Below are 23,638 nucleotides of genomic sequence, written 5' to 3'. Positions count from 1 at the left end.
CATGACCTTTTCTGCCTTAGAGACTTGGTGCTCCCTGCTCTTACCATTTCCATGCTGTTGGACAGGGAAGTGAGGAGAAGCATGGACCCATTTGACGGTGCGGGCTAATGAGCTGCCCATGCGAGAGGTGGCCTGCTTCACAGGCGCCTGCCGGCAGTTGCTTCCCCTTTTCCTTCAGCGCTCCAGCCACACACAGCTGCTGAGGCTGGGGCCTGACTCATTTTCGGGAAACAGATGCCGTGCAGGATGATGACAGAGTGATAAACTTATGTAAATATTTCATATGGAAGTGAAGTCAATATGGGCAAGCATAGCGGACACAGTTCCAGGCCCGGAAGCCAGGCTGTGCACAGTCATGGCAGCCAGCAAGGCGGGGGCTGGGGCGGATCACAAGCTGCACACAGCCCCACCTTATGATTTAAAAGCCTGTTGGAGACTCCAGACGGGCATGGGCCATGAAGGACTTTCTTCTCCAGCTTCCTGAGGCAGTTTGCTGCCAAGGACAAGGCACAGTCCAGAGGCAGAGGCCCTGTGTTCTGACGCTGGCTCACCTCCTTCCTCTGGGCTCTCAGGGGGTCAGTGTGTCCTGGAGATACTTGTATGTGTCCATGGATTGGTGATATTGATATGAAATCGTGTATGTGAAAGTGTCTCGGAAAGCATAGTATTGCGTAGAGGTATAAAGTAAGGTTAAACAAGGGTTTAGGAAGAATGGAAAATTCTTGAAGAAAATGAGAAAAGAAGCTAGGTGTCTGATTTCATCCAAAAGTTTGTCCAAGAGGAGCAAATGTCTCATAGAGAGAGGAGAGAGAGTCTCATAGAGGAGACCGAGAGAACGAAGAGGAGGAGGAGGAGGGGGAGGAAGTAGGAGGAAGGAGGGAGGGAGAGGGATGAACCTGAGTGAATGGGGGATGTCTTGCAGGGCTCAGTGAGACACGGGCAGAAGCCAGGGACTCGGCTGTGGTCTCGACCCTGTGGGCTGTGCAGGCTGCAGCTTCAAAGACCATGTCATGTGTTCAGGCTTACAGTCCCAAAGCCAGGGACAACACATCCTACATGTGTACCCTTCCAGGCAGCCTGTGGTCAACGTGTGAAATCAACCGTTTAAGAAAAATCCAGCACAAGTCACACTGTTTCTGAAAATCAGAAGAGCTCTTCATTGTGGAACATTTCAACTGTGTAAAGAAAGCAGAACAGCCATAGAGCTTATCTGAACCCATCACCCAGTTTCGGTATCACAAGCACTTGAAAAGACGAGTCCTTTGAAGATACTCCTTTTCATTTGAAAAACTGTATTTGGAGATAATTTCCTGTAGGAATAGTATAGAACAATATAGAAAGCTATACTATAAGTAGAATAATTTCAATTAAGAATAAAGAACACCCCGAGGCCCTTTATCCAGCCACCCCTTACTAATATTTCCTTCATCTCTGCCCTCCCCCACTTCTGTCGTTTCTTTTCCTGATCTGTTTGGTAACAGTTCACACCCAGCATAGCCATTTGAGTAGTTGCTGTGTATTTCCTTGGAGTAGGGCACACTCACATGACAGTGCAACTCTCAGTGCCCCACATTAGATCCACACAGGTGTATCCCTTGCACACTCACCAGGGAACTTGGGAGTTTTATGGCGTCTACTCTCCTCCACTGCAGGACCAAGAGAGTAGGGTGCTGCACTGGGTTGTCACATCTCTCTGCTGCCCCAGCCTCTCCTTCCTTCACAACGTTGACGATTTAAAAGGCACAGTCCCTCCACACCCATCTGTCTGGATAGAATCCTCATCTGGGTGCTAAGCCTCATGATTAGATTCAGGGTGTGCTGTTCAGGGTGTCCTGTTCAGGGTGTGCTTCCTTGGGACACTGCATAGGTGACAGCCTGTCCCTCTCAGAGGTTGCATCTGGAGGGAGGATGTCCATCTGTCCATTTGGCATTGCAGATGTTGATCACTAGGATGCTGTCTGATTTCTCCCCGGTATAATTAATGCTGTTTCCTTGTAAGATATAAACAATCCGTGTAGACACATTCAGAGAATACACATATTCTGCTCCTCATCTGGGTTCCTTTAGACTTTAGCATCCATTCATAAATCCTGCCTGAACCAATATTTACACCAGTGTCTAAAAATGTGCTGTTTTTCTAACCCAGTACTCCTTCCACATTTATTAGCCAGCACGTGGCATTGTGCTGTGAGCAAGATTCCTTCCTGCCTGCCTGACTGCCTGCCTACCTCCCTGCCTGCCTACCCATCTACCTACCTACTTACCTTTCTACCTCTCTACCCACTTACCTACTTACTCATCTACCTACCTACTTACCCACCTACCTTCCTACCTACTAATCTATCTGCCTGCTTACCTACCCATCCATCTATCTACCTATTACCCACCTACCTATCCGTCTACTTACCTATCTACCTACTTCCCTATCTACCCACTTACCTATGTACCTGTCTGCCTGCCTACCTACCTACCCACCCATCCGCTTACCTACTATCTACTCACCTATTATTCACCTACCTACCTGCCTACCCACCTGCTTACCTACCTATCTACCTACCTACCTACCTACCTACTCACCTACCTACTTACCTGTCTACCTATCTGCCCACCTACCTACTTACCTACCCACACACCTGCCTACCTGCCTTCCTGCCAACCTACATCATCAGTGTGGGATAGTGGATTCCTTTTCCCCACAATGGTTTTTCATAGGGTACTGCAAATGAGTATTTTGATGCTGATGTTGTCCCATACTTGATGGCAGGAGTGCCTGTAAGTGGGCTTCTGAGTCTTGGGGCATGACCCCACCACCAATATTTTGAGCACTTACTTTGCCACATAACAAGATTTCCAGACTTGTCTTGTGCTGTTCCTCCAAGCCCCGAGTTCAGCCCATTCTCCAAGGAGTGCTGCTTCCTTTCAGTGGGTGTAGCCTGGGTACCACACAGTAGGTAGGCTCAGGTGTTCTCTGTGCTCCTGGGGTGTGGCTTTCAGGCTGTCGGTATACACAGCTAGGAGGTCCATGCATATTTACAGACATACGTTATAATGCCTGCATATATGCTCATATGCTTTGTCACATACACACACAGGCAGGTACACACACACCTTGGAAATCATGAATTCACACCAGCGCCCACAGACCCAAAACCATCCTTATGGGACTCTCCATAAATGTGTATTCGTTCACCATCACTGAGAACCCTGGCACCCAAATCCATCCGTTTTATAACACATCCTATGTAGTTCAACAGGTTTGCTCATGCCATTACAGAAGACAAGCTTACTGAGCACAGTTCAGGGTTTGTTCACAATTGTGGCCTTCACCCTCTTCCATTCTGCCCCCAACTCAGTGTACAGTCAAGTCCCCCTGTTGTGCCCAGTGGCCCGAGACCCCACAAAGACCACCAGAGACCATGATCAATGCAAGCAACAAAGAGTCATTTATTAGCAAGCTCAAGCCTGGTCCTCCGCATACTCGGTAACCGGTGACGCTAAGAGGCCCCGAGCCCTTGTTTAGCAGGGTTTTTATAATGAAAGGCAAGCAGTTTTACAGTGCTCTTTTTGATTGGCTAACAAATAAAATTGTATACAAAGCATGTCATTTTAAGTTGTGGGAAACCCTGACCTCCGAGAGCAGGGTCGTCATTATCTTTAAGTTTGCTTTTGTGCCAGCAAGGTTTGCTTTTGGGTCAGTCACCTAGCCTTTACAGATAAGATACGAAAATTCTTTGCAGCTTTTATGAGGGGTTGAGGGCAGTTTGGGAAGAGCCTCGTATTTGTATTTACACAGGTGCGGGCTCTTTCTATCTTTACACCCCTCCCTTCCTTCCTGTCTTCACGTCTATTATTTTCTCCTTCTCGCTCTTCCTCCCTCTTTTTCTCTCTGTCCCATTCACAGTGGGTGTAGCATTTCTCTGAAGCATCATTGAATGCATGGGTTCATTTTGCCTTTGGTTTTAGTCTCTTCTTCCATCCTTATTTATTTACTGTTCAACACACAGAAGATGGAAGGACTCAGAAAGTCAGGAGTGTGTACAGAGGGGATGTTCAGAGGTGTCACCTCCTCCATGTCCCCTGAGACTCTTCCCTAGCCCAACACGTGGTTATCTGCATGAACACGCATGTTAACACAGGGATGTGGACACCTGCAGAATACCTGGAAGGGAGGAGTTGAGTGTTGGGCTGGACAGGGCCCTGCCCAGGGTCAGTGATGATGGTATGCAGTGGGCCGAGGGCACAGCTCACTGCATTCTCAAATTCTCGATGATTTAAGATCATTTCAAAGCCCTTGAGACACAGTGGCATTTCCCAGTGTGTGTTCTGCAGAGTACTAGTCTCACGAGGTGTGTTGGGGAGGAACGTTCAAGTTATATATTTAATCCTCTTCTTGGACATCTTTCTGTCAAGAGACTAGGCTCCCTCGCTTGACACGGAATTCTTTGAAAGAATATGTATTGTCAACATCATTTGGAACTGGTCTTCATGGGGACAGGTTTGGGGAGGTTTGAGTGCATTTGTTGACCAACAAATACTGTTTGAGCACATCTTTGAGCAGATGCTGTTCTCAGTGCTGTGCTGGGTGGCCAGCAACCCAGACCTTGTAGAACTTCTGCATCATGTTGATACTGATGTCCTGGGGCCCCTTTTTACTTCCACTCAGGAAAGACAGACAAAGGCTCACATTTCACTTTCCTATTTCTTGTTGATGTGGGAACATTTCAAAATGTTGACCCAAAGGAGAAAAAAAAAAAAAAAAAAAATGGAGAAAAAAATGCCCCTGCTGGAGGAGGGAACGTGGCAAGGGATCCCACTTTTCACTCACATGCCTCTGATCACAGGCCAAAACTTAGGGTGTAAAATTTAGAAATAAGGGGAGAATTCTTGAGTTTTTAATCACATCCTCATGTTGATAAAATATTTATGAGCTCTCCTTCAATTAATTAGAATAAACTATGTAACACTGCAGGAAACAAATTGAAAATTTAATAAAGTAAGTTCACTTCCAATTTCTTTTGAAGAAAGAAGCTAATTATATTTAGTTCTGTAATTATAACTTTAATTAAAATATAATGCAAAATATTCCACAAAGTGAAAACAGTGCTGAGTAATAAAATGGAGCCTTTAAGACAATTTGCTCTTTAGAAGAAAATTTATAATTTCAAGTGAAGATTTTGGTATACCACCTTCCTAAAATTTTATCTTTTAAGGATAAATTAAACCTTATAAAGACCGGTGTTTATTTACTGCTTTAAACTTACCTTCTTATTTGCTGTGTGTGTACTACAATCAGTCTTTCTGGCCCCCTCTCCCCTGCACACCGTCTTTGGCAGCACATCCTTTGTCTGAATGTGGCCGGGGCTTTCAGTGGCTGAGACTTGAAAGCTCAGTGCTCCTGGAAACAGGCTCACCCATCAGCCCCTCATCTGGCTGATGCTGACATGTTTTGCTTGCTCCTAGCAGACATCCAGGTAGAAGGAAATGTGGAGTCTCTAAAATGAAATCGGGAGGCAATGACGTGCTCTCTGGTGCTATTTTCAATGGTCATTTGCTCTCCAGCTCCTCTAGAGGACCTTGGTAGATGATCAGTCCGTCTGATGTTAGTGGTCTTCGCATCGCGGAATGTGGGGCCCTTTGTGTCCCAGGCATTTTGAAAGTCCTTTATGCTGCTCTTTAATTTGAAAGGTATTCTGCTTTTACTCAGCTCACAAAGGCTTATGGAAGGGAAATGCAGGCTTGAGAAACTAGCAGGTTTTCTATTCAACATCTCTCTATACTTAAGCATTGGAGGAAAAATTCACTTTTATCTGGACCAATTTAAAATGATTAAGAAATATGCATTGAATGTGTAGGGTATAGAAGATATTACACTGTCTGTGCAAAAGTATCTCCCCAATTATTTGTAAAAAATCAGATTTGTATGCCTCCACAGCCTTACCTTCATTTTCAGATCCAGTGTGTCTGATGTGGATCCCAGATAATTTTTGTTGCTTTGGTTTTTAAAAGCATGGTACTAGGTGTTCACAGACTTCCAGAGTAGAGCAGTGTAGTCCTTGATTCAAGGAACTGACCACCCTGTGGCTGCCGTTGGGAGCTGAAGGAGCATGGACAGTTGACAGTCTTTGTGTTTCCCATCTGGGCAGAACTTCTGTCCCTGGAGGAGTGAAGATCGCTGTGGCAGGTGGGAAGGGGAACTGTGGGCTCTTCAGGACTGTCAGGCAAAGGTCCTGCTGCCCGAGGCTGGGGCCTCCGTGGCTGGTGCAGCGCTGCTGGCAGGATTGCTGGGATGAGGGTGAAGACGTGTGCAGAGTACTTTCCGACTTGGTACTTATTTTGAGCCCCCTGCCCTCGTGAGCGTGCCTGTTCCCGGACTGTCCAGGGGCTTCTGCATCTTAAGACCTCCTGATCTTTGTTTAGGATTGGTGGCTGCAGGCAGGGACTTGTATGCTTAGACTTTGTGTCCCTCACCATGTCTAGCGTAGGGTCTGTGCATACTGGATGCTCTAATGTTGCCACGTGTTTGATTATGAGGAGTAAAATATTTGAAAGAAGATCACCTTGTAGCAGAATCACTTGGTCTCTCCCCCTGTGCTCCAGCCCACAGGCTTAGTGTAATGCATGTGGACAGGTTGGGTGCAGATCTTCTCACATCTTCTGCTGTGGGCAGGTTTTATTACTTTTAAACCAAATGGCATCCCACTAAACACAACGATACGCATCTTTTGTTTAGGTTTGGTGAAAACTATATTTCCCTGCAGGCCTGTCTGCTGTTGGAGGACATAGAAATCAAGGATCAAATGGAGGCTAAACCTATGGCAAATTATAGCTCTAACTCTGAATGGGGGGACTCCAGCACAGGGGACCTTGCAATGCCCATGGTAGGTGCTTCTAGCAGCAGCAGGTAGAGGCCAGGAATCCTCCTAAGTATCCTACAATGCCCCTGAGTCACCTTCTCCCTAGCAAGGGATGGTCCAGCCCAAAATGTTAACAGTACCAGTTTGAGAGACCCAGTAATAGAGGAACACTGAGGATTCTGTCCTTGAAAAAAGAGAATTTGTCGTCACTCTTAAGGAAAATTTACCAGGAAAGAATATGTAGCTGCACCTCTTTCATCTGTACAGTGCTTTCCAGGTTATGATGTACTTTCTTATTTAGTCCCCACTTGGTGCTTATAAATTCTGTGATTCAGGACAAGTTACCTCACTAAGCCTCACTTTCCCCCTGACTTAAATGGACTTAATAGTGGCATCTACCTCACAGGGTATAGTAGGTATTCATTGAGTAGGTGCACTATGCCAAGCCTACAGACAGTGCTCAGTATGCATACTTAGTTACCATTATTTGTGATTTGAATTTCATTCAATAAGCAGGTATAGAGAGATTGAATTTGGGGAGTTAGAAGCTCATGCAGTTGTTGGAGGTGTGGGGCAGCAAAGATAGGGTAAGCCATTTGTAATCGTCTCAGCCTGCAGCTGGCACTGGCAGCTTCTGGCTGCCCGTAGCTGTGTGACACCCAAGCTCAGCCTGCCCTGCTGTGGGGAATGTCCATCAGAAGCCCCCTGCTGCCCCAGCACTAAAGCAGGGGGTGCTGGAGCCTCCCTGCCTCCTTGCTTCTCTGTACTGAACTTCTCCCTGGGACTCCCGCCTGGAGGCAGTCTGAGATGGGGGATTCCAGAATTGTGGCTCCCTCTCCTTTGTGCAGTGTGCAGGAAGACATGGAATGTGGGAGTGGAGTCACCGTGACAGCAGCCAGCCTGGTGTCCTGGGTGCATTTACTGTGGCCTCAGCCGTTTGAACAAGCATGGATCTTCACTCTCACACCAAAAGGCTGCCTTTCAGAGAGGTGATGTGATTCTTATCAACGTCTAATTTGTGGCAGACTTGGACTCCAAATCCAGTGCTTGACCCATTGCACCAAAGGAGCACTTTCCTCCCAGAAGTCTTAAGTATTTTCTAGTCATTTGGGTTAAGTTTTGAATTCCTCTTTTAAAATAACAGTAAAGTAATAGGAGTAGCCACGAGGATATTCCTGATGATCAACATGTAAGTTCAAGTATCTTTTTCAACAAATTAGGGTATGTTGTTGAAGGAAATGATTTCCCTTCTGGGTAATGGAAAGAGTGGATTCAGAGTTTGGCCTGGGGCTTGTGATTTCCTTTCTAAGAGACTTTGGGCGAGATATCAGCTATCCCTGTCTCTGATGTTCTCATAAATAGCATGGGGATTACGCCTTTCCCTCAGAGACTCGATATGAAGATGAAATAGGATAACATCAAGAGAGCACAGAGAAGCACCTTGTTTCTTTCCATGTTTGCACTAGAAATATCTGAGACATACTGCTTAGATGTGTTAGCTGTTATGTTGAGCACTAATAGGACGATGAGGTCCTGGTCTCCTTGGGACGTATCATCTAGCATCTTCAAGAGGGAGATGTGTACAAATATAAGACAGTGAACAAGGTAGCATATATTCTCGCAATTGCAATAAAGACATAAGAGGTGATAACTAGAAGGGGACATACCAAGTGTTTGTAGTGTGTAGTGTGTTGTGATCTGAGACCTGAAGCATTAAATTGTTTTTCCATGAATATTTCCTGTGAAGTCTATTATATACCAAGCACTGTTCTAGGAAGGGAAGATAAACCAGTGAACAAAATATACCATCTCTGCTCCAAATTGTAGGGAGGGGATGTAGATAAACAGACAAACATGTAAGTAAGTATAGCATGTGTCTCGGGGCATGGAGTCTTCTGTGGAGATAAGGGGGTTTGAAAGACAGGTAGTCCGCCCTGAGGCAGGAGCAGGCCTGTTTGAGAAAGCCCATGGGCCCTGCAAATGAAGGAAGAGAAGAGGAGAAGGGGAGAAGGTGACCGTGGACAAGGGCAGGAGGCAGCAGGGTCTGCATCCCCTGAGGCTCTTGGTTCCTTTCAAATGTTAATGCTTTCTTTGAGTGAGATGGATGACCCTTTGCTGGTGGGAGGTAGGGAGCAGGGTGAGGGAAGACACCCATGAGGACACGGTAGCAATCACCGGGGACCCAGAACGTTGGTGAGGTGATGCTGAACGGTTGTATTCTACATACATCTTGAAGGCAAAGCCAGCAGAGGAGGTATAATGAACAGTTGGATGTTGGGTGAAAAAGGAGGAGTCAGGAATGACTCAAGAATTTGGGACCAAAGCAGCTCAGAGGATGGAACTGCCATTTGCTGAGTGGGAAAGTAGGCTGCAGAGAGAGAATTACACGTTTTATGACAACACTGTTGAGTTTCAGATGCCTACTAGGCAGCCATGGACAGGGGAAGAGATAGATGTCTAAGTTGGGGGTTGAAGGTCCCAGCCTGTGCTCTGGACTAGGGCAGTGTGGCCAGGGGGCAGACAGTCTAGGGCAGGAGGAACTCCCAGAAAAAAGTTGGCCTTTTGGTTGCAGCTCTCTGACTAATTCAAGTAAGACGAATGTTGTAGGCAGCTTTTTTGCCACTGTGACTAGAAGACCCAATTGACACAATTGTAGAAAAGGAAAAGTTTATTTGGGGGCTCACAGTTTCAGAAGTCTCAGTCCATAGACAGCAGGCTCCACTCCTTGGGGTTCAAGATGAGGCTGAACATCATGGTGGAAGAGTGTGGCAGAGGGATGCAGCTCACATAGTGATCAGGAAGCAGAGGGAGCACTCCATTCACCAGATAAATATACATACCTCAAAGCTACACTCCCAGTGACCCACCCCCTCTAGCCACACCCTGCCTGCCTACAATTACCACTCAGTTAATCCTGTCAGGGGATTAATTCTCCCATTGGGTAAAAACCCTTATAACCCAATCATTTCTCCTCTGAACCTTGTGTTGTCTCTCACATGAGCTTTTGAGGGACACATCACATCCAAACTATAACAATGAAGACTGAACTCTTCTGAATTTAGCCATGTGAGGTCATTGGTGACTTCATCATGAGTAGTTTGATTAGTTGTATAGATGTAAACTTGTCTGCAGCAGGGTTTAGAGAGGATCTGAGAAAAGGAATCAGACTCCAAATTTTGTTGGGAAGAGGAGTGTGGGGAAGGCTGTGCACCCTTTGAAGAGGGCACACTGCTGCCAAAGAGTCAGAGCTCCAGGGTGCAAGGTGTGTCAGACTCACCTGGAGGGCCTGTCCCAGTGAGACTGCCCCCCTGCCCACACTCAGGCTGCATTAGAGTTTCCTGGGGGATCGCACCATCCACCTCCAGTTTCTAATTCATGGGTGTGATGGGCCATGCAGGTGCTGGCCCAGGAGCCCTCTTTGGGAACCAGTGCCGGTGGCCGTGGCTTCCCCTCCTGGCCCTTCTGTCTGATGCAGCTCCCATCCTACCCGCCCTTCTTCCACTCATTCACTGTGTGCAGCTGCTTCCCCATGATTTCAATCACGATTGGTGTTGATTTTGTAGGAAAGGAGACCTGTCCAGCTTGTCCAGCACTGTCCCCCTGTGTACAGCATGGTCCTTGGCGCATAGTTGGAACTAAATCTGTATCTGGGGGCTAGTGAGTGAATGAATGGAAGCTCTGACAGTAAACCTTGCTCTGTGCCAACTTTGAGATGGTCATGATTCCTTAAAGATGATTTAAGGAAAAAAGGTGCCACATTTACCAAATGGCAAGTCAAAACAGGGTTAGATTTCAATCTCCAAGATGTTCTGAGGGAGCTGAGCTGTTTATTTACATTTCAAAATGCACGGTAACCAACCCAGAAAGCCCTAATGTGGTTATTTTGTGGTGTTTCAAATATGATCACTTAACTTTCAAAGGAAATGCTTCTTGGGAAGTCATGGGTTCCTTTTCATCAATTATTTATATCTTGGTCCCCACTGTCACCATTTTTGAAACCTCCCTGGTTGAAGAGACAGTAGTAAAGCTGTACTGTGGTCTTCACTCACTAATTAGCCTGGAAGCCTTGGCCGTTTATAACAGACTTATCTAGCACATCAAGGTTTTACAGGACAAATATTCAAGGTCCATCCAGTTCGAAGCATTTACCTGTCAATCCAAGTCTCTTTATAAAAAAAAAAAAAAAAAAAAGGAAGAAAGAAAGAAAGAAAAAAAGCCCAGCCACAGGGTCTTGGTACAGCTTTTTCGAGTGTTAAATGAAAATGTCTGCTTGAGATTCATCTTCTGGCAGTGACCATTTCATCACACAGAAAACATGAATAAAAGACACTACTCTTGGTCATTAGCAACTCAGTCAGGGAAAAGAGAAAAATTGGACATTCAAGAACATTTTACTTTTTTGTCATTTCAGACTAAATGACACTCTTAAATGATGGCTAGTCAAACGGGCAGAATCTATTAGTAACTTGAAAATAAGTGTGAAGGGATGCCAAAACCCAAAGGAATCTTAAACTTGCATTTATCAGGCTTGTCACATCATTGCTATTGGTAATAAAAGCATTTTTGTTTTATGCTGCTATGTCTACAGAGAATAATTTTTTTTTTGCCCAAGTAAAAAGTGACATTGCAACATCCATTGCATTTTTTGGATATAAAATTACCTAAAAAGGTTGAAAATTGATGTTCATTATTTTAGGGCCAATTTAAAAGCCTGATGCATTTGTAGAAGTTTTCCTCGTTGCTTTTCACAAAGGTCTAATGTTCATTAGTTATTCAGTTTCCACAAGCATTTCCATGCATGGATTTTGTGGTCTTGTTGGGTCCTCAGAACTGAACAGTCTGATTTGAACGATGGTGGTGGTATCTGGCCAGTGTATCGGCACATTCATGTTCTTACGGTCGCTCAGCTGCTCCTCTTGTTGCACTGTAGTGACCAAAGAAACAAGGAAGTGCCATTTTTCAGGTTCTGTGAGATCTCATCAGAGCCCAAGCTTGCACTCCCTTCTAGTTCTTTTCTTTTTAACTCAGGGTCTCTAAGCACTGATTCAATGAAAGAAAACTCAATCTAGGAGGTAAAAAGAGAAACTGAGGCTCTCAGGTGCAGTTGAAATGGATCACCGCGCTGATATGTACATTGATTTTTACATGGCTGCGTTCCGAAGTGAAATACCATCCTGTGTGGTCAATTTGCACGGAGTTGCCTTCTTAAATAAATGAAAACCACAGTGAACCCCAAGCTCAGGCTCTTCCCTTCAGTGAGTTCTGAAATGCTTCAAGAAGAAGACGGGTGTTTACACCTCCCTCATTTGACGGGCAGCTGGGTCTGATTCTTTGAAACTACTGGGAATGTGCACAGTGAAATAGAAGTAACTTCTCAAAATTCAGATGTAGACAAACTATTGTATTAGAGAGGTAAAAAATCTGGCTTCTGCCACTTCATTTTCTTGTGTTAGATCACGAAAGAAGTGGTATAACATGACTTGATTTTTTTTTTTTTTTTGTACCTGGGATTGAACCCAGAAGTGCTCAATCATTGAGTCACATCCCCACCCCTTTTTAGTTTTATATTTTAGAGACACGGTCTCACTGAGTTGCTTAGGGCCTCACTAAGCTGCTGAGGCTGGCTTTGAACTCATGATCCCCTGCCTCAGACTCCTGAGCTGCTGGGATTACAGATGTGCACAGCCACACCCAGCATGACTTGACTTTTTGAGGGTACTGGGAATCTATTCTTCTCTCCATGTTTGTGACCACCTCTCAAGCCAGGGCAGGATTTCCTAGAACGTATCTGCTGATGAATTGCAAGTTGATTTAAAAAGGTACGTGAAGTAATGCATCTTATTTTAATGGTTAGGAATTCATTTTTCTATGTATTAAACTTTATTAGAACCTCAAGTCCTTGATTTCATGGTTTAAATTATTAGCACAAAGTGAAAAAATAAGAGTTAAAGAAAATTTTAGATCAAATAGAATGGGTTGTGCAAGATAACATGACGAAAGTGAATGAATGGAGTATGGGAAATGATTCTAGCACACAGTTATTTTCTTTTCTCTGGACATTGGTGAGCCTTATCCAATTTTTTCAAGTCATTTGGAGAAAAGAGAGGGCAGGAAGAAGAGAGAGAAAGAGAAATGGGCCTGACCTGTTGGGCAGTGATGGTTATTGAAAGTTCATCAGGGAAGGAAAAAGGGACACTTCAAAAACTATTTAGAAAAAGCAATTACAATTTTATAGAGAACAGTATAAGGAATGGTGTGCCCCTCACCCAGATTCTGCAGTGACCAAGTCAAGTTCAGTGGTTTCAGCTGTGTCCTCACTAATGCCCATTGTCCTCCCAGATTGTTTTGAAGCAAATCTCAGATACTATGTTATGTATAAATATTTCGGTATGCATCTTTAAAAGATGAGGACAATTTTTAAAGAACATAGTAGTGTCTTACCTCTAGTCTGGCCTGTGAGAAGCTTGTAAGATGCCACACTCTCCTGACAACAAATAAAACAAACAACATTTTTCATTTTCATTGAAAAATGAACAGCTCTTCTTAGACCCCTCAGTCCATTGAGGTAAGAGGCACATTGCTGCCCTCAAACCTGGAGAGAAAGACAGGTGAATTCACTGGATCACAGGCTCACAGGCAGAAACAGCATGGGAACTAGCTGCAGCTGGGACCCTGATTATGGCTGACGAGGTGCTGGAGGCTCACTGAGGATGAGTCGAGGGAGTTCAGGCTTTGGCAAGATCCACTCATGGGGGTCCCTGCACTTCTGTGACTTATCTTCAGGAGCTCTCCCAGGTTCTCAGAGTGAAGACTGGAGAACATGCCCTGTTCTTCCAGCAAGGGGAGGGAAAAAGTAACCTGAAATGTGGGAGAGCACTCTTCTTCTTAACAAGGTCTCCCCATGGAACTTGTATGCCCATGCCTGTGGGCAGGGAAGTATTCAATTCCAGCTCCCTCTAGACTTCCCTTTCGGGGTGGTAATACCAATTCCAGTCACTCTGCCCATGCTGTCCCACCTAGTAAGAGCAATGATAGAGGGGACCGGATGGAATAATTAGGAATACTCAGTTTTTATAAGGTACTTGTGCTACCTATGCAGCAATATAGTGTTGTTTGTATGTGAACGTGGATCAGTTGTGACTGTAGATTGCAAACTCTAGGGAGAGCACTTAAGTATAAGAATGATTGATGTGGCAGGAAGGGAGAGAAAAGGAAACGATGTAAAATGGTCAACCAAAACCACAAATGGCAGAAGACTGGAAGACAAAAATAGGAATAAAGGACAATGGCAACAAACAGAAAAATCTAACAAATGTATGAATACTAGGTATATCAACAATCATTAGATTTCAGTAGTCTCAATGAACCAATTAAATACTGTCAGTGGTTCAAAAATAAGACTTAACTATATGCTATCTACAAGATGCCTACTTTATAAAGACATATAAATTAAAAGTAAAGTGAAAGAGAAAGATATACCATGCTAACATTAATCAAAAGGAAATGGAAATAGTTACAGATTTGAGAATAAGGAAGTGTTCAGAGGTACGGAGGGACATCTCACAGTGAGAGCAGGGTCAATACTCCAAGAAGGCATACTAGTTTTTAATATGCATATGCCTAACAACAGAATGTCCAAATACTTGAACCAGAAACTGATAAAGTTTAAGGAGAAATAAAGGTGATTCCACTGTTAGAAACAGATAAATCCAGCAAACAGAATATCAGTAGGGACATAGTTGAACTCAACAGCACCATAAATCAACTGGATATAATTGACATCTAAAGAGTGTTTCATTCAATAACAGAAGATTACACATTTTTGTCAAGTTCACAGGGACCATTGCCCAAGATAGACCTCATTCTGGGCCATAAGATACACCCTAACAAAATTTAAAGAATATAAATACAATATCTTAGACCCCCATGGAATTAAACTAGAAATCACCAACAGAATGTTTGCAGGAAAATCCCCAAATACTTTGAGAATAAACTACTGACTTCTAAATGACATGGTCAAAGAAGAAATTTCAAGAGAAATTTAGAATATTTTGAACTAAATGAAAATGAAAGTACAAGTAATAAACTTTGTAGGATACAATGAAAGCAGTGGTGTTAAGGTTTTTTTTTTTCTTTTTTAACACCATTGGGTACATATTAGGAAAGAAGAAAGATCTAAAATCTATAATCTAAGATTACACATTAGGAAACAAGAAAAGGGAAAGCAAATTAAATCCAAAGTAAAAAGGAGAAAAGAAATAATAGAGATCAATGAAATTAAGAAACAGGCCATCAATGAAAAAAAGGTATTTTTTTTGAAAAGATGAAACAAATTGATAAACCAATAGCCATGATAAAGAGAGAAGACACAAATTACTAGTTTCAGAAATAAACAGAAGGACAGCACTACAAAACCAATGAGCGTTCAAAGAGTAATGTGAATAACTCTTTGCCCCCAAATTTCATGACCTAAATGAAGTAGACCAGTTATTAAAAGACAAAATCCACTAAAACTCACAAAGGAGAAATAGACAGTGATAGGTTAATATCTATTAAAGAAATTGAATTCATAACTACTAACTTTTCAAATCAGAAAACTCCAAACCCAGTTCTACCATGTGAATTCTACCCAGGATTAAGGAAGAAATTCTATGTATTCTCTATAAGCACTTCCAAAAGATTGAAGCAGAAGGACCACTTCCTAACTTACTCTGTAAAACCAGGACCACCATAATATATCCAAAGACATAAGAAAACTATAAGCCACTATCTCTCCTGAACTTGGGCACAAAAATTCTTAATGAAATATGAGAAAGAATAATACACCCCAACCAACTGTGGATATCAAAAAATGAATCCTAAAGTTATATGGTCAGGTAAAACTTTCAGAAGAGCCAACTCAGTATTGGGGGAGAAAAATTTTGGAAGATTGATACTATTTAAATTCAAAACTTACTATAATACACACTAATCAAGACAGTGTATTATTGGTGAAAGAATATACAAATATATCAACAAAATAGAATAGAGAACCCATAATAGACTCACGAGAATATAGGGAACAAAGGAGCAAAGGCAATACAATGGAGCAAAGGTAGACTTTTCAATAAGCAGTACTGAACAGCTGGGTATCTCTAGGCCAAAAAAAAAAAAAAAAAAAAAAAAAAAAAATCCAGAGAGACAATACAATGTTCACAAAATTAACTTACAGTGAATTGAAGGCCTAAATATAACAACAGAGAACTACAGGACTCCTAGAAGATAATACAGGAGACAGTCTAAGGCTCCTAGAGTATGCTGGTGAAACCTTAGGTCTAACTACACAGGCATGACCCATGGAAGAAAAACCTGAGAGTGGGAACTATGTGAGCGACACTGTTAAGGGAATGAAGAGACAGGCCACAGTTGGCTAAAGGAGCATTACTTTTAAAGACCCTTAAAACTCAGGATCATGAAAAAATAGCCCTACAATCCCTATTAAAAAATGCTCAAAAGACCTGAACAGACACCCAAACAAGGATGTACTGATGGCAAAGAAGCATATGAAAAACTGCTTTGCATCACAGTCTCTGGGAGATCGCAAATTGAAACAGTGAACTAAGGGGATAAAAAATGGCAGGTTAGAGGAAAGGTTGCATTTTCCAGTGTCTCTGCTGCTGAGGATTCAAGCAGTGGTAGTACTGCTCCTCCGCATGGGGAAACAGTGGTGGGATTCACTGGAATTCTGTAGTGGACAGCCAGACACCTAGAAATCCAAGTGCTCTAAGCAGAGAACCAAAAGTATGCACTTAAGCACATGCAGATTAGAGTGCAAAGAAGACAGGACTTCAGGAGACAGTGTATATGAACTTGACACTCATAAGCAGTAAAGAAAGTACGACTATGATCAGAACATACAAGAACTCAGGGGCAACAATAAGAGACTAAAGTTAAGAGTCCTTGGAATTGAAGAGACTTTGGAGATATAGGTTAATGGCATCAAGAAACTTTTCAGTGAAATAATAGAAGTAAATTTTTGAAGACTTAGGAATCCATGTATAGGAGGAGGCATGTAGAACCAAAGCATATCCAAGACACATCAAAATCAAAATGCCTAACATAGAGAATAATGACAGAATATTAAATGCCACAAGAGAAAAACATCAGTTAACATTTAGGTAAACAAAACGAGGCTCACTTCTATTTTCTCAGCTTAGGTTCTAAAATCCAGGAGGAGGGCTTGAATGAGATAATCTGTCTACAGAAGAAAACAATTGCCAACCAAGATTGCTATACCCAGCAAAGCTATCATTTAGAATTGAATAAGAAATCAAAATTGTCCCAGATAAGAATAAATTAAAAGAAGTCATGACCACTAAGCCAGCATTACAAAAATACTTAAATAGTACACACAGAAGAACTGAAAAATAAACCCCAGAGCTCCTGAATGAATGAAGTTTACTAGAACAGTTAATCAAATGAAACCTAAAACTAAATATATGGAACAAATTAAAATGGCATGAGATAATAAAAATCACTCCGTAGTAACTCTGAATGTAAATGCTCTCAATTAAAAGACAGACTGACAGTGGATTAAAAACTCTATGCTATTTGTAAGAGACTCATCTTATAGGCAGACATCCTCAGCTTCAAAGTAAGAGGATGGAGAAAGATATTCCATGCAAATTAAATGTGAGAAAAATCAGGAGTAGCTAAACTCCTATCCAGTAAAGCAGATTTCGAGCAATAATTAACTAGAAGACAAGAAGGGTTACTATGTATTGCTAAAGGGAACAATTCAATAAGAATTTATAGTGGTAATAAATATTTATGCCCCAAATGTTGGTCCCCCTAATCACATGAAACAAACACTTCTTGACATTAAGTAAGCCCCAATACAATAATAATTGTTGAATTTCAACACAGTCCCATCACCAGTAGACAGAGCATCTAGACATAAAATTTAAAAAAATGTATGTTAAGCCAAGTAAACCAATTCCAAAAAACCAAAAGCCAAATGTTTCTTCTGATAAATTGATGCTGATCCATAATGGGGGAGGTGTGAGGGAAGAATGGAGGAACTTTGGATAGGGAAGAGGGGAGGAAGGAGTGGGGTGGGGTATGGAGGTGGGAGAGGTGATGGAATGAGATGGATATCGTTACCCTATGTACGTGTGTGATTGCACGGATGGTATGACTCTGATCATGTACAACCAGAGAAATGAAAAGTTGAGCTCCATTTGTGTACAGTGAAGTCGAAGTGCATTCTTCTGTCATGTATAACTAAATAGAACAAATAAAAAAGCAAAAAATATATTTCTGACCAAATAATACTATAAATCAATTGAACCTAACAGATACATATAGAAGATTTCATCTAAGAACAATTGAATTTACTTTCTTTTCAGGAGGCCATGGGCTTCTCAAAAATTAAACATGTTTTAGGTCACAAAGTGAGTCACAACAAAAATGAGCAAAAATTAATATAATGCCTTGTATTTTATCACATCATAGTGGAATGGCTTTAGAAATCAACAGCAAGAAATATAGAAACACAAAGTGATTGAACAGTACTTTTTTGAACAATGAATGGATGATAAACAAAAAGAGAGGAGAAACAAAAGAAATTCCTGGAATCAAATGAGAATAGTTATAGACCATACCTAAATCTCTGTGACATTTTGAAGGTGGTTCTAAGAGAAAAGTTTACAGCATTAAGTGCCTCCATAAAAAAAAGAGAAAGACCCCAAATAAACAATATAGTATTCCATCTCAAGTTCCTGGAAAATCAGGAACAATTTTCAAAACCAGTAGAAAATAGGAAATAATTAAGGTTAGAGCTGAGATTATTGGAAGAATGAATAAAAAAAATACAAGGAATTAATAGAGTTCATTCTTTTAAAAGGTAAACGAGATTGATAAACCCTCACCCAAACTAACCACAAGAAAATTATATAAGAAAAAGGAGATATCATCACTTACATTTCTGAAATCTAGAGAATCATTAGGGACTATTATGAAATCTATTACAGTAAATGGGAAAATGTATAATTTATTGACTTATTTAGACACATGTGACCTACCCAAGTTGAACCAAGAGAATACAGAAAATGTAAAGTGGTCAATGTCAAGCAACGAGATTAAAGCAGTAATAAAAAAGTCTTCCAACAATGAAAAGCCCAGGAGCAGATGGAGTCTCCACTGAGTTCTACCAGACCTTCAAAGGACAGTCAATACCAAATATTCCTCAAATTATTCCATGAAATAGAAAGGGAACACTCCCATATCCATTCTATGAAACTTGAGTTCCCCTGATACCAGGTACAGACATATCAAGGAAGGAAAACTATAGACCAATATCCCTGACAAACATACATTCAAGAATCTGTAGTGAAATATTAGCAGTCTGTATTAATAAAACACCTGAAGAAGATTGTATGTCATGATCAAGTTGGTTTCATCTCAGGTATGCAAGGTTTGTTCTACATATGTAAAAAATTACATGTGATTCATCACAACAGTCATCTCAATATATGGGGGAAAAGCCTTCAACAAATCCTGCACTCAGCCATGTTGAAAATACTGAAGAAACTCTGAATAGAAGGCACTTCCCTGAACATCACAAAAACTCTCTAGGACAGACCCAAAAGCAGCATCATGGAGAAGGAGGAAAAACTGAAGGCATTTCTGCTAAAATCTGGAGCAAGATGAAAGCTGCCCACCCTTACCATTCCTGTTCAACACAGTGCTAGAAATTCTAGCCAGAGCAATTGAGCAAGGGAAGGAAATAACAAGGGATACAAACAGGAAAGGAAGCCGTCGAATGATCACTGTTGGTGGGTCTTATGGTCCTGTGCTTGGGAGATGCAAAAAGCTGCACCAGAAGACTGCTAGGGCTGATACATTCAGCACAGTCGCAGTCACAGAATCAACATAAGGTTCCAGTAGCTTTCCTACACTCCAGAAACGAATCGGCTTAGAAGGAAATCAGGAAAACATTCCTCAAAAAGAGAAAGAAAGAAAACACCTGGGGGAGGGAGCAGCTAACCAAGGAGCTGAACGAATCACAATGAAAGCCATAGAACCCAAAGAAATTAAAGATCTTAGAAGATGGAAAGAACTCCCGTGGTCTTGGATAGCAGAATCAAATCGTCAAATGGCTGCACTGACCTATAGATTCAGTGCGATCCCCATAACAACAGTGACATGCTTCCCGGAACCTGGAAATAAATGCCCTAAAATTCGTGTGGAATAATAAAAGGCCCAGAATAGTCGGAGCACACTGCGCAATACGAGCCACGCTAGGCCCACCGTAACGCCCGGTCTCGGTCAGAAGCGCAGTGACAAGAAGCACGGCGCGGTGCTGGCCTGAGTAGCCAGGGAGGCCGGGGAGAGGCGGAGCCGCAAGAGCGCGGCCGGGCGGCCCGCGGGGCTCGGACCCAGCTCCCCTTCCGCACCCCTCCGGCCGGAGATGAGGGGAAGATGTCCGGGTCAGGGCTCGAGACCGAGCTGAAGTTCCTGGCGTCCCTCTTCCCCAAGAACCACGAGCGATGCCGCATGGTAGCTGGAAGCTGGGCGAACCGCACCGCCAGTTCCTGGTACCGCCGCCGGGTCGCCCCACTGCCCGCAGCCGCCGCCCACACTCCGCCGCGACGTCACGGAATCTTACCGTCGTCCTCACCAACGTGGTGTGTGGACTCCGATGACCCAGCTCTGACATCGGTTCTGCGACGTCTAGAAGATACTAAGGACAGTTCGCTTCGTCAGCGACTGAAGTGGCTGATATGTGAACCCTGCAGATTGCATGACCTTCCTAAGCACCTGGATGTTGAGCCATCCACTACCCACGGGTCAGAATGGGATAACAGAAGTGACTTCAGAAGAGGAGGAGGAAGAAGAGATGGCCGAAGATACAGAAGACTTGGATCATTATGAGATGAAGGAAGAGGAGCCTATTAGTGGGAAAAAGTCAGAGGATGAAGGAATCGAAAAAGAAAATTTGGCAATATTAGAGAAAATTAGGAAGACTCAAGGGCAAGACCATTTAAATGGTGCGATGTCTGGGTCAGTGCAAGCTTCAGATAGACCTATGAAAGAGCTCAGGGACATATACAGATCACAGAGTTATAAAACACGGATTTATTCAGTGGAACTCATAAATGACAGTTTATATGATTGGCATGTTAAACTGCAGAAGGTTGACCCTGATAGTCCGTTGCACAGTGATCTTCAGATCTTAAAAGAAAAAGAAGGCATAGAATACATTTTGCTTAACTTCTCTTTTAAGGATAACTTTCCCTTTGATCCTCCATTTGTTCGAGTGCTATTACCTGTTCTCTCAGGAGGGTATGTGTTGGGTGGAGGAGCATTATGCATGGAACTTCTCACAAAACAGGGCTGGAGCAGTGCCTATTAAATAGAATCATGCAAATAAATGCCACCTTAGTCAAAGGCAAGGCCAGAGTGCAGTTTGGAGCAAATAAGAATCAATGTAATCTAGCAAGAGCCCAACAGTCCTATAATTCCATTGTACAGATACATGAGAAAAATGGCTGGTACACTCCTCCAAAAGAAGATGGCTAAAATATGTTGACTCTCATATGTTTGGACCAATGTTGCTTTAAAGAAAATCTTCCCAACATGCAGATACAAGCTTTGAGTGCCCCTATAACAGCAGTACCGAAGATGTTAGCTAATAGATATTTTAGTGGATAATCTGTCAACTGACATCCAGTATAAGTTACAGCCATTTCATTTTACTCACTTTAGTTATCTTGGATTGAGCAGTGGGGCCTTTACTGTATATTCCTGATAAATACACTTACTGGCCACTCCTTATCTCTTTTTCTTGAAAAGTGAAATCTTTTAAGCAGGCAAGTCAGCATCAGGTTACTGCAGTTGCGACTTGGCAGTGACTTTCCTATGTTGAGTCCATGGGTTACAAGGATTTGCAAAATACTGTTCCATTTAGAGCCAATAAAAGTTTAATCAATGTTCAATATTGGTTTAGAAAATTTTAAGTCTTCTAAACCACAGCCTTTTTTAAGGCCTAAAACCATTTTATGATATTGCTAACGTAATGACAGGAAATTTACTCATTAAATTGTTAAACATTTTTTATGGCTATATGAAGATATGAACTGTTTCCTGAAGGTATGCTCTTACTTGAATTGTACTTTTTAGGCAAAGCAAAGTAAGGAAGTAACACTTAAGGCTTGTGAGTAGTAATTTCCACTGGGGCAGCAGAGTCTTGCTGGGCTGAATCTGCTTCTTGTTGGTTCAATATTTCTTACGAAGAAGAGCCACAATATAGAGCTTGAAGTTATTTAAAATACTAAGTCATTTTACCTTTCCATTTTATTAACGGGATATTGCAATTATTTGTAAACTAATAAACTTATAAAGTGATTGGCATGAAGATAGACTTCCTTGAGCAAAAAGCTATATAGTTAAGTACAAAAAGATATCTGATTTGGAGATTCTTAAAATTTTTGTTGTCATGAAAATGGCTTTTACAACCAAAAGACTAATAGGATCTCTTAATTCTTTTGTAAAACCTGACTCAAATCAATGTACTCTCCATTTTATTGCCTTATATGAATCAGTCCTGTTTGGTTGGTGAGAGATTTTTTTTTTTTTTAATAAACCCAAGTTTGATTAAAAAAAAAAAAAAAAAAGAAAATAGCCATGAAGACCCGTGGAATGGAATGAAAGACACGGAAACCATCCTGTATAGATAGTCATCTGATTGTCAACAAAGGCGTCAAAAGCATACATTGGAGAAAAGAGAGGTTTTTAAACAAGTGGTGCTGGGTAAACTATATCTATATATAGAAGAATGAAACTAGATCCCTATCTTTCACTTTATGCAAAAATCAATTCAAAGTTGATTAAAGACCCAGCAATTAGACCAGAAACATGAAGCTGCTAGAAGGAAACACAGGGCCAGCATTCCCACTTATTGGTGAAGGCACCAACTTCCTTAACAAGACTCCTAAAAGTTCAAGAAACAACACCAAGAATCAACAGGTGAATGGCATCAAATTAAAAAACTACTGCATAGCAAATTAAGAGAATGAAGACAGATCCTACAGAATGGGAGAAAGTCTTTGCTAGCTACTCTTCTGACAGGGGATCAATATCTTTAAAATCTATAAAGAATTCTAACAACATCAAAAAACCAAGAGAGATCCAAGATGGTGGACTAGAGGGAGGCTGCGTTCCTTGTTTCTCCGTTACTCAGGTTTCAAGCAGAGGATATTTGGTTATTAATTGCTCACTGACTCCTGCCTATCATCTGCCATTTGCCTGCCTCTTGCCTGCTCATCACCTGCCTTTCATCTACCCATCACCCACCCATCACCTACCGCCCGAGGTCCACCTGCTGATCATCCACCGGTAGCCTGGAGACCAAGGGCAGACTGCCAGTGGATTGCCAGTTGCCTGCTGTTACCTGAAAGTCCACGGTCACAGAACCTGCAGGTTTGGTTTCACGTGACTGCCGCCATTTTGAGACAACAGCCGGGACCTGTAGGATCCAAAACCAGACGCCATCTTCAGAATCCCTGAACCAGACCAACCACACCCCACCTCCAGGAACCCCATCTGGCCACGCCCATACCCCGAGCATCAGCTTCTTATTTGCCAACACATTTGGAAGCCAGAGAGGCCATCTTGGAATATCCTGGAAGTGGTAGCTCCAATCTTTAGGTGGAACAAATCCCATCCTGGGATTCCTGCTAGAGACTGGAAGCTCACTGTCAGGTACCTCTCATGCATCAGGCTACTGAAGACTGGAAAGTTTA

At 42.4% G+C, this 23,638-nt stretch overlaps 1 pseudogene across 1 annotated transcript; it reads left to right on the top strand.

Annotated features, from left to right (window-relative positions):
* Nucleotides 1-20,315: 20,315 nt before the first annotated feature.
* On the top strand, nucleotides 20,316-22,479 carry LOC306650251 (ubiquitin-conjugating enzyme E2 Q2-like; annotated as a pseudogene). Its single transcript has one exon. The product of its transcript is annotated as a ubiquitin-conjugating enzyme E2 Q2-like (transcript).
* The last annotated feature ends 1,159 nt before the right edge of the window (nucleotides 22,480-23,638 follow it).

Source organism: Sciurus vulgaris (assembly GCF_902686455.1).
Source record: "Sciurus vulgaris genome assembly, chromosome: 19".
NCBI classification, from domain to species: Eukaryota; Metazoa; Chordata; class Mammalia; order Rodentia; family Sciuridae; genus Sciurus; species Sciurus vulgaris.
This window is presented reverse-complemented; position numbering and strand designations above follow the sequence as displayed.